This window comes from Myotis brandtii, unplaced genomic scaffold (genome assembly GCF_000412655.1).
Source record: "Myotis brandtii unplaced genomic scaffold, ASM41265v1 scaffold566, whole genome shotgun sequence".
Classification (NCBI taxonomy): domain Eukaryota; kingdom Metazoa; phylum Chordata; class Mammalia; order Chiroptera; family Vespertilionidae; genus Myotis; species Myotis brandtii.
This window is the reverse complement of record NW_005370110.1, coordinates 708,411-719,465: the sequence shown is the minus strand read 5'-3', so window position 1 is coordinate 719,465 and position 11,055 is coordinate 708,411. Positions and strand designations below refer to the sequence as shown.

Here is an 11,055-nt window from a genome sequence, read left to right as displayed (position 1 = left end):
GGAAATTCCAGGGAGAAGCCAGCTTGTTAAGTCTTGGTTTCCAGCTTTCCCGAGTCAGGCAGCGGCCAAGCCTGCTCAGGCCCCTCCCTCTAGAAGCCGCCCCCCTCCACCTCTCAGCGCCTCAGGGAGGGACCCAGAGCTTGTGTTTGAGGTGAATCCAGAAGGAGAAACGAGGCTCTTTCCTCAGGTTTCTGCTGGCGTCACCTGAGCAGCACTCCCTGAAGTTCACCCCACCTTGGGGTCAGGAGTCCAGTGGCGGGGTGTCCAGGTGCAAGCCCCCATCCTGCCAAATCCACTCCCAGCATCCAGGACAAGAATGAGCCTCCATTAAGCAGGGGGTGGGGGAGGAGGACACTGAGGCGGGAGAAGTGGGCCCTGGGGCAGAGCTGGGCCTGAGGGGGCACTGGCTCTGCTCACTTTCCTGGGACAGGGGAGAAGGGAGGGCGATGGAGCAGCAGAGTCTGAAGTCCTGGGAACCGCCCGGTCTTCTTGGCAGCTGAAAGCCCACCCCTCACAAGGCCGGGTGGGGTCGGGGGGCGGGGGCAGCCTGTGTCCACGTGTCCCCATTAGACTTAGCCCAACAGAGGGCCATGGTGCAAGTCCATTGGCTGGAGGTGACCATTATCTCTTGGTACCTGGTCACCATGGTTTCCCCCTCCCTCCTCCTGCTTCCCGCTCACTCCTCCTCCCTCTGTCATCCCTCCTCCACCCTCCTTTTCCTTCCATTTCTCCCTCTCCTCTCTCCTCCTTCTTTATCCCTCCCACTCTCCCTCCCTCTGCCCTCCCCACCAAGCATTTATTGAGGAATCACTGTAAGGCAGACACCAGGAAAACAGGTGAATCAGGCCTGGTCACTGCCCTCAGAGTCTGGTGGGGAGACGGGAAAATCATGGCAACAGCGGAGGATAGCGGGGCTCGGGAGCACCTGGGGCTCCAGGCGTGGGGCCCTGAGGCAGTGTGCGGAGTCGCTGCCCTGGAGGTCTGGCGCTGGTCCCTGGAGATCTGGCTGGGGGGCTATTGCTGGTCATTACCTCTTCACTGCCAGACTCAGGCCATAGCATGCACTGCAGCCTGGAGCCCAGGGTGTGGGCTGAGGGCTGAGGGCATGAAGTCCCTGGGCCTTGTTGTGAGCTGACCAGCGTCCCATCAACAGCGTCCTATGTTTTGCTTTTAGGCTTGACTTTGGAAACACTTCTATATTCATCAAGTTATTTTACACTCACAAGAACGGAATGAGGGTGGCGGAGGTTCTGTCCCAACCGCGGGTAAAGGAAGAGAGGGCCAGGGACGTGCCCGAGGCTCAGAGCAGAGCAGGCCTAGTCTCCTGGCTCCCAGTTCCAGTGATTTCACCTGCAGGTCGCGGTGGATTGTGGGATTCCGCCTTAACCCTGGAGATGTTTGAGGAAGTGGGTCCAGAGAGGCCGCCTCACCTATCTGAGGTTCATCCCTGGCTCCTCTGTTCCTCAGCCCAGTCCCCCCTGGGGGGATACAGGGGAGTCATCTCCACCCGGGATGTTAGGGCCCAGGCCAGAGGATGGAGGTGCGCACTGTGGCTTCTGTCTGCCTGGTAGTGTCATCTTTACCCACCTAAGTTCGATAGCCCTGTTGACTTCTCCAGTGGGAATACATTCAGATCCCAGTCAGATGAAGGTTAGACTCAAGCCTGGATGGCTACACGGGGTGGAAAGGGAAACTGGCCTTTGGGAAGGACCTGTCTTCTCTCTGGGATGGGTCAGCTGAGGTGCTGGACCTCTGGAGCAGGAGGAGGGGAAAGGCCAGTGGAGGAGACTCTGCCAGCTCCGGGGTGGGGCGTGCATAGGGACCCTGCCCCCATAGCCCCCACATGCAGAGTGACCCTGCCCTACAGCCCCCACATGCGGAGGGACCCTGCCCCACAGCCCCCACATGCAGAGGGACCCTGCCCTACAGCCCCCACATGTGGAGGGACCCTGCCCCCATAGCCCTCACATGCAGAGGGACCCTGCCCCCATAGCCCTCACATGCAGAGGGACCCTGCCCCCATAGCCCTCACATGCAGAGGGACCCTGCCCCCATAGCCCTCACATGCAGAGGGACCCTGCCCCCATAGCCCTCACATGCAGAGGGACCCTGCCCCCATAGCCCTCACATGCAGAGGGACCCTGCCCCCATAGCCCTCACATGCAGAGGGACCCTGCCCTACAGCCCCCACATGTGGAGGGACCCTGCCCCCATAGCCCTCACATGCAGAGGGACCCTGCCCTACAGCCCCCACATGTGGAGGGACCCTGCCCCCATAGCCCTCACATGCAGAGGGACCCTGCCCTACAGCCCCCACATGTGGAGGGACCCTGCCCCCATAGCCCTCACATGCAGAGGGACCCTGCCCTACAGCCCCCACATGTGGAGGGACCCTGCCCCCATAGCCCTCACATGCAGAGGGACCCTGCCCTACAGCCCCCACATGCGGAGGGACCCTGCCCCACAGCCCCCACATGCGGAGGGACCCTGCCCCACAGCCCCCACACTGGCATTTGGGACAAGGGGCTGCCGGGAGGCTGAGTACACTAGGCTGGCCCATTGGGAAGGTCCCTCCTGTGGTCTATTCTGAGTGACCTCCGGCTATCTTCCCGGCAGCTGTCTCCCAGCCTCCCTGGGTTTCTCGCAGGGACAGGGCGTGCTCGAACACCCACTTTCCATCCTGCCAGGAAAGCCGGGCTCCCACCAGCCAGTGCCTCCGCTCCCTCCTCAGGCCTGGTGTTGCTTTGAATAGTTTGCAAACATAGGACATATGTTCCAGGCCTGTCGCTATCCCTGCTGCTTCCCGCTGGGAGTAAGCCTCCCAAGATCACCTGCTCTATTGATCACTGGACAATATTTCCAGAGCAGGAGCCTCGTCATGCCCTCCACAGCCTGGCCCCACATCCTCCTCCAGCTTCAGGTAGTGACGAGCGATAAACAAGACCCTACGTACAGAGCAGTCCCAATAGTGCACAGTGTGAACACACAGGAAATGGAGGCGATTCTCACCTCCAGCGTGACCCCTGACCTAGGCAAGGGCCAATGGTCTCCCACCTCTCCCCTGTGTCACCCGATCTGGAGCGCCCACCCTCCTTCTCAGAAGCTGTTGTCCCTGTGCTGCTCCCTCCCCATTACCTCCTGACTCCATCATTCCACGCGCCCCCTCTCCCCGCAACCTCCCGATTCCATCATTCCACGCGCCCCCTCTCCCCCCAACCTCCCGATTCCATCATTTCACGCGCCCCCTCTTCCCCCAACCTCCCGGTGGTGGGCTGCCTCTGAGGGAGCTGGTTGGGTGGGTTTGGTTTTGAGGTGTCCAGGGTCAGGATCGGGCTCCTCGGGTGGCGGGGACGTCACCTTGTCTCAGTCTCTAGCACGGTGGACGCTCAGGAAATGCCTGGATAAATGACCCACTCACGCCCATATCTTCACGGCGAGACCGGCTACCTTCAAGGTTGTCTTGCTCTGGTGGCTGGAGAGGAGAAGAGAGGGACGCTCTGGGGGAGAGGGTGGGGATGGCATGGCCGCAGCAGAGATGCCGAGGCTTCTGTGGAAATACTGAGCGGCTCCGGCCGGGTTAGGAAATCTGCAGACTGAGCAGTGGACTATGACACTGAATGATGAATGGGGATGCGCTGTACAGTGGGGCCTTGACTTACGAGTGTCCCGACTAAGGAGTTTTTTGAGATACCAGCTGTCTCTCAGCCGATTTTTTTGCATTGAGTTGATAGAGTAATTTGAGTTAACAAGCTCCTTAACGAGCTCCTAACGAGCTCGTAAGTCAAGGCCCCACTGTAGTGGGCCTTGGGCACCGAGACAGGGAGTGAGTGAGGCCTGTGTGATGCAGGCAGGGGAGGGGCAAGTCCTGGAAATTTCTGACCAAGAGAACTCTGCGGAAATACTGAGCGGCTCCAGCCGGGTTAGGAAATCTGCAGACTGAGCAGTGGACTATGACACTGAATGATGAATGGGGATGCGCTGTGGTGGGTCTTGGGCACCGAGACAGGGAGCGAGTGAGGCCTGTGTGACGCAGGCAGGGGAGGTGCAAGTCCTGGAAATGTCTGACCAAGAGAATAACAGGCCGAGGGCCACACCTCACAGAGGGGAAGTGGGCTGTAAATCTAAAGCACAACGCACAGTCCTAAACCTAAACCTCCTCTTACCACTCATTTCAGGTGCTTCTTGGTGTCTAACCTAAATCGTTTCTGCTGTAATCAAAGTCCAATTTGTCTCATAGGAGTTGGAAAACAGCTGGCCAGGGCCCAGTGGCTGGAAAGAGATGTTGTTCTCCCGTTTCTGTCGGAGAGAACCCGCATATCTGGGGGAACAAGAGTGTGTTAGGGTTCTGGGCCAAGCTGGCAGAGCCCGGGGCACGTGCGGGCACCGAGGGCCTGCACTGATAGAGGCGCCCACCTGCAGGGGTGTGGGTTTGGGGTAATTTGAGCCCCTGTGGAATGAGAAGGCCTGGGTTTGTCCCGGAGGTGCTCCCCCCCGCACCCCCCGCCTCCATTACTGGCATCACACTGTGTCTTTGAGAACCTTGTGGCATCTACCCTCCCGCTCCATTGTGAAGGGGCTGATAAAGGTCTCTGAGTCAGAGATAAGGGCTCAGGAGAAGAAAGATAAGATATTCAAAGGGGCACAGGAGACGAGGTTAAGGGGGGTCTCACTGTTTCTCACCCCAGCTTGTGGAGGTGCCCATCTGATACCCGGGAGGGGATCTGCCAGGAGCCAGGAGGCAGCAGGTGTCTATTCCCTTCCAGGCTCCCGCTTAGACCATCCCCAGGGTGGGGGAGTGGGCACCAGTTCCAGGCGGCCTTGTCCCCCGAGGGTCCTCCTCTGCGGTTGCTCTCGTCCCATTTCCCCCACCCGTCGTCCGCAGCAGCACCTGAGGGAATCCCAGAGATGCCAGTCTCTGAAAAGGAAGGCTTTCCTTCCACAGGCCATTTTCCTCCCCCTGGGCTTCCAGGGCAAGTGGAACATTCCATTTAAAGGGTGAAACAGGAACAGGTGAGCTACAGTGCAGGCAAGAGAGGACTCAGAAACATAGGTGGGAGGGGTGCTGAGCCACTCACGCTGTCCAGGGCCACCGCTGCCACCTCCCACCAGCCTTCTCAGGGGCTCCTGGCGACCCGTGCCCTGACCCCGAAATGTCGGCGTGGCGGGGTATGGCTCCGGGACTCCTACAGAGGCCAGGTAGGGGGACATCCTCTCAGAATGCCCTGTCCCTCCCATCTGGGCACCTTTACTTTCCCACCCCTTTGGGGCTGCCGTGTCCCACGATTCTGGGGGCGCCGTTCACACTGAGCTCCTTGTGAATGGCACCCCCTGGGGTGGTGGCGAGGCTGGGAAGTCAGTGCCAGCTGATAAGTAGGAGGGCAGAACCAGACACTTTGCTGTGTTGTAGGCAAACAATGGGGACCTTTCCAGGAAGCTCGGGGGAGGGAGTTGCCTGTAAGAGGATCCCTGGTGGATGCTGCGGGGTAGCTTGAACAGGTTTCTGCGTTAGCTGCTGATTGCTTAATTAGACACCTACGTAGTGCTCTCTGCTAATGACCACATCTCCCAGGGAGATGGCAGATAGAAGGGCGGGTAGCCTCGGAGTGCGGGGTGAAGGCCTAACGGGTAGCCCCTGGAGAATGGGGGCCGTGGAGGCTGGGCATCATGGGGTGCCCTTGGGCCAGTACAGATTATAGACTATTGAAGGGAGGGGGTGTTTTCTCTCTGAGACTAAGAAGAGAGGCAGTGAGCTTGGGGTCTGTTTTTGTCTCCAATATTAACATCCTGTGTATATAAAAACACCTGGTTGCTCCTCCTCAGAGCACCTACCCCAGAAACACGCACACTCCTGAGCTCGTCTGGCCCGAGGGGGTAGCTGGACACCAGGGATGACCCTCCCCATTTCTCAAGAGGACAAACCACAGCCAGGAGTTTGGAGCTCCTGAAAATCCTCCGGAAATTCTGTTTCTCTGTTACTAATGATGAGGCCCAGAAATCAGGATTTTAAAAAGATTCCCAGGTGATTCTAATGTGCAGCCAGGGTTGAGAACCACTGCCATAGACGGTCAGACACCCTTCTGGGACTTGAAGCTCAGTTTTGATAACGGGCTGAGGGCCAAGCTGCAAATGTTTCAGAGCTGCTCTGAGGCTATGCTAGAGGACGCTGAGGCAGGGGACCGGGCCGCGGCTGGATTTAAGCGTGGCGATTATTTTGTGCCCACCCAGCTCATCTTCTGAGAACTGGGTGGTTGGATATGTGGGGCAGAGGCCTCGGCCCTCTCCTGGGTGAGCCAGCCAAATATTTACCAAAAGAAAGGTGCCAGGACCCAGGTAAACGTTGTGTTTGTGCTGCCCAAACAATGCCATGCTTCATGGGCTTCCCGACACCAAGCCCCGTGGGGAGGCCGGAGCCAGCCCCTGCGAAGGCCGGGAAGCACAGGACTGGGTACCGTGTGGGAGCCAGGGAGAGGCCACTGTGCCCTTGAATGTCTCTGGGACGCTGGCATCCTGGCTTTGAATCGTCTTTGCTCTCGTTTTCTCCGTCCCTGGAAGGCCTGAGTACATCCAGAATATGGGCCTGTGAGGGGCTGCAGGCAAGTGGAGCATGGGCTGTAGGCTGTCCGTCTCTTCTGCTCCTGATGGAAATGATAGAAATAACCATTTCTGTGGATTTCAGAGACGGGGGAGGTTGGTGACCCACTGTCATGAAACTTTGGGCTGTAAGAAAAAGACTGAATTTTGAAGCTGGGTAGACCTAGGTTTGAATTTTGACTACCACTGTGTGACTGGGTGTAAATGAGCGAACCCTCTAATCATGAGTTCCCTGTGGCATCAAATGGGATTTTAAGACCCATTTTGCCACAGGTGATTGTGAAGTTTTTTTCCTATAAAGAAATAAAGCAATTACTTTTATAGCACAACCCGCATTCATGTTGGGAAGTAGGAAGAAAATGACTATATTCAGTTTTATTCAATAAGCATTTTGAGCAAAGGTCTTTCCAGTTCCAAAGAGTCCATGCTTTTGTGTCTTTAAAAACCCTCTGAGCATCTCGGGAGGAAGAAATATTTGAAAACTCTATTATATTTGGTAGCTGTCATTAGTTTTTAATTACCCATTCAGGAAGTCTTTTTCTGTTTAGTTCCAGAACAGGAAACATGGGTGGAAGCAGAAAATCATGCTCACAGCCCTCTTCACCAGTAGACAGGCTGCCTGGAAAGTAATGCACGCCTGGTTTCTGCAAAGTTCAGGCGGCAGCTCAGGCCTGGGTGCTGGGGAGAGCGTTTCCTGCACCGAGTGGGAGGGCACACTGCTCAGCACTGAGATTCCTCCTCAGCGTGCGAGGCTCCGGTTCTGGGACGGCCACCATTTCCCTGTCCCACGAGGCTAATGTTCCAGAGATTGGAATTAGGGGGAAACTCCCCGGGGGCCTCCTGATTTCCTTCTCCAAAGCACAGCCCCCTTTTTTGGAGCAGGTCTTGACTCTGACATCTTTCCTCTCCCTCCATGTTTGTTCCTGCGATCCAAGGCTTTGCACTCCTGTGCCCTCTTGCCCTGCTGCGTGTCTCAGACTGGCTTCTGTTCTGGATGGACCTTTCCCTGTATTCCAGTGGTTCTCAACCTGTGGGTCGCGACCCCTTTGGGGGTCGAACGGCCCTTTCACAGGGGTCGCCTAAGACCATCCTGCATATCAGATATTTACATTATGATTCATAACAATAGCAACATTACAGTTATGAGGTAGCAATGAAAATAATTGTATGGTTGGGTCACAACATGAGAAACTGTATTTAAAGGGCCAGAAGGTTGAGAACCACTGCGTGTATTCCAAACCATCACCAACAGGATGGGAGATAACAACCAGGCAACTGTTTACAGGATTCTCACCAGGTGCAAGGTACTGGTGGAGGAGCCAAGGGGGAGGCAATACAGAGTCCCAGTCCTTAAGAAGCTTCCGTTTCCCTTTTGGAAATAAGTTTTACCCCAGTAAAAAGTTGGGTAAGTGTGCAAGGCTGTATAGAATGACAGTGGAGTGGTAGAGACAATGGCAAGAGCCATAGACAATGGTAGGGGGAGGACTAGTGAGGAGTGGGCTGAGGCACTTTGGTGAACAGGACCAGTGGGTTCTGGACACTGATTACTGTTGGGGTGAGAGTCTGGGGTGGGAGAGTGTGAGTTAGAGTTGACCTGGCAGTTAGAAGCCTGATTGTGTTGGACGGTAAAAGTAGACATTGAGAGAAGTCAGAGAACTTAGATGGGGAGCTCGTTAACGATGAAATGTTTTAAACATGCATGGATTGCAATAGTCAAGCGATACAGAATGGTATTCAGTGAAAAGTTTCCCTCCTGCCCCATCTCGGATCTACCCGCTCCTTGGAGGTCACTGTTACCAATGTCTGCTGGTCCTTCCTGAGATGCTCTAAGCCAGTCTAGGCTGTGACCCATGGGCCAAATCCGGCTCGCCACCTGATTTTGCATGATCCACAAACCAAATAGGATATTTACAATTTTAAATGGTTGGGGGGGGGGGGGGGGGGAGGAAGAGACAAATAAAGCTTTGTGACACATTAAAATGATATGAAATTCAAGTTTTAGTGTCCACAAGTAGAGTTTTTATGAAACAGCCATGCTAATTCATTTATACTCATTCATTTATGCTCATTTATACTCATTTGTTTATACAATTAATTTATGTTCATTTCTTTACCTATTACCTGTGGCTGCTTTTGTACTACAAAGGCAGAATTGAATATTTGCAACAGAGACTATATGGCCAATGAAAGCTGAAAATATTTACTATCTAACCTTTTTCATAAAAGTTTGCTGATCCCTGCTCTAGGCATTATAATCATACTAGAAGCCCGGTGCACGGATTCGTGCACTGGTGGGGTCCCTCAGCCTGGCCTGCGGGGATTGGTCCGAAACCAGCTCTCCGACATCCCCTAAGGGGTCCTGGATTGCGTGCAAGAGGGCGGTTCTCAGGTGACGCACCCTGGAATCGGGCTCCCTCCTCTCTGGTTCTGGGTGTGTCATCTGAGAACCGCAGCTGCCAAATCACAGCAGCTTAGCAGCTCCTGTGTTGAGCATCTGCCCCCTGGTGGTCATTGCGCATCATAGCTACCGGTTGGATGGTCGGACAGTCGCTTAGGCTTTTGTATATATAGATAGGTAGTTACCAATGATTTCTTAACCCAAATGGTAGCATACTAAATTAATTGCTCTTCCCCTCATATCTTCCTTTACTTACCTTGGGGACTGTACCATAATATAGTTAGTCAGTGCGTGGTGAATCTTAATTTCACTTTAGACATGCTGAGTTGAAGGCAAAGACTATAGGTATATCTTGGAGATATTGCAGGTTCAGCTCCAGACCACCACAATAAAGCGAGGCATGTAAATAAAGGAAGTTGTAATCTTTTTGCTGGTGGAGGATCTTGCCTTCACTTTGGTTTTTGTTTTTTAAATATATTTTATAATTTCAGAGAGGAAAGGAGAGGGAGAGAGAGAAGCATCAATGATGAGAGAGAATCATTGATTGGTTGCCTCCTGCACGCCACCCACTGAGGACTGAGCTAGCAACCCCGGCATGTGCCCTTGACTGGAATCGAACCCGGGACCCTTCAGTCCACAGGCTGAGGCTCTATCCACTGAGCCAAACCAGCCAGGGCTTGCCTTCACTTTGTAAAAGACTCAACACCAGTGAAGCGCATTAAGGGAGGTGTGCCTGTCATTCTGGGGAAATGCTCATGGGACTGGAGCTTGGCGCCTGGAGGTGGAGATGTGGGAGACATCGGCAGCGAGGCTACCGTGCGAATCTGTGACCTTGGTCCGTAAATAAAGCTCCCCCTCTAGAGACACGAAGCGTTGCATTCTGAGTCCTGTGCAGTGACCCGTGACTGTTACTAGTCAGAGTGACATAAAGACAACGAACGAGAAACATTAAACCAACACCCGAAGGAACAGTAAATACTGAAGGCAATTTAGAGTTACCTTTTGAGTCAGAGGTAAAAGGGCGTGTGCATGGTAAACAGAGCCGGAGGGCGGTGGGTCTTCATTGAATGCCTACTGTGTGCTCCTGCTTTATACTTGTACCTTATTTAGTCGTCACTTTCTCCAGTAGTGCCATTTACCTCGTTTTACAACAGAGGGAACTGAGGCCCAGGAAGGTTAAGTGACTTTTTTCACATTCAGTGACTCAAGTGAGTATCTAGTTGTATCAAAACATGACTCCATCTGACATTTAAACTTTCTCTTTCCGTTCTACCACCCAAGATGCCAGATTGGGCCGGGAGTGTCTCCCCAGCCTTTTATATATTTTTTATTGATTTCAGAGAGGAAGGGAGAGGGAGAGAGAGATAGAAACATCAATGATGAAAGAATCATTGATCAGCTGCCTCCTGCATGCTCCCTACTGGGGATGGAGCTCACAACCCGGGCATGTGCCTGACCAGGAATTGAACCGTGACCTCCTGGTTCATAGGTCGATGCGTAACCACGGAGCCACATTGGCCAGGCCCTCACCAGCTTCGATAAGCCATTTCGTCTTCCTGGCCTCACTCAGTCCCTTACCAGCAAAATGAGGTAATTGTCACCGTGATTTCCCTCCCCACTCTCACGTGGCCTGATTCTTATTACGGGTGAAACATTAGGGAAAGGGGTTGCTCGTAACAGCCAGACACAGGAGCTTGGAGGAGAGAGGAGGGGAAGGGAGAGCAGGGGAGGAAGGGGGAGGGGAGAAGGTGCGTTGAGCAATTACTATACTCCAACCAGTTATCTTGGATCTGAACCTTAGCAGACTATTTATTATTCCTTGATGTGGGGGAAGAGTCTAGAAACTGCTTCTAAACTGGGGACTTGCTCATCATCCTTACTTCCATGACCCTGAGAGCCACTTTAGCACCTGGACTTGAACTGCTGGAGGGGCTGGGGTTGGGAGAGACAGGACCACGCCTGACAGGTCTCTCCCTGGGCTGCAGGGCTGTGCTCTGGTGTCTGGAGGAGCGGCAGCTAGAGGGCTGTCTGATGTTACAGAGCTGCAGGCAGGGTGAGGAGGGAGG

The 11,055-nt window shown here is 54.3% G+C and overlaps 1 protein-coding gene across 15 annotated transcripts in view; it reads left to right on the top strand.

Annotated features, from left to right (window-relative positions):
• PLEKHA6 (pleckstrin homology domain containing, family A member 6) overlaps positions 1-11,055 on the top strand; it is a 147,017-nt gene that overhangs the window by 53,880 nt on the left and 82,082 nt on the right. Inside the window, exon 1 of one of the 15 annotated variants that reach the window (XM_014549702.1) lies at positions 5,021-5,196. The exons of the other annotated variants lie outside the window; for them this stretch is intronic. The gene's annotated coding sequence lies outside the window, so the exon portion shown is untranslated. Of the gene's footprint in view, positions 1-5,020; positions 5,197-11,055 lie in introns of those variants that run through there. 15 annotated transcript variants of the gene reach the window in all.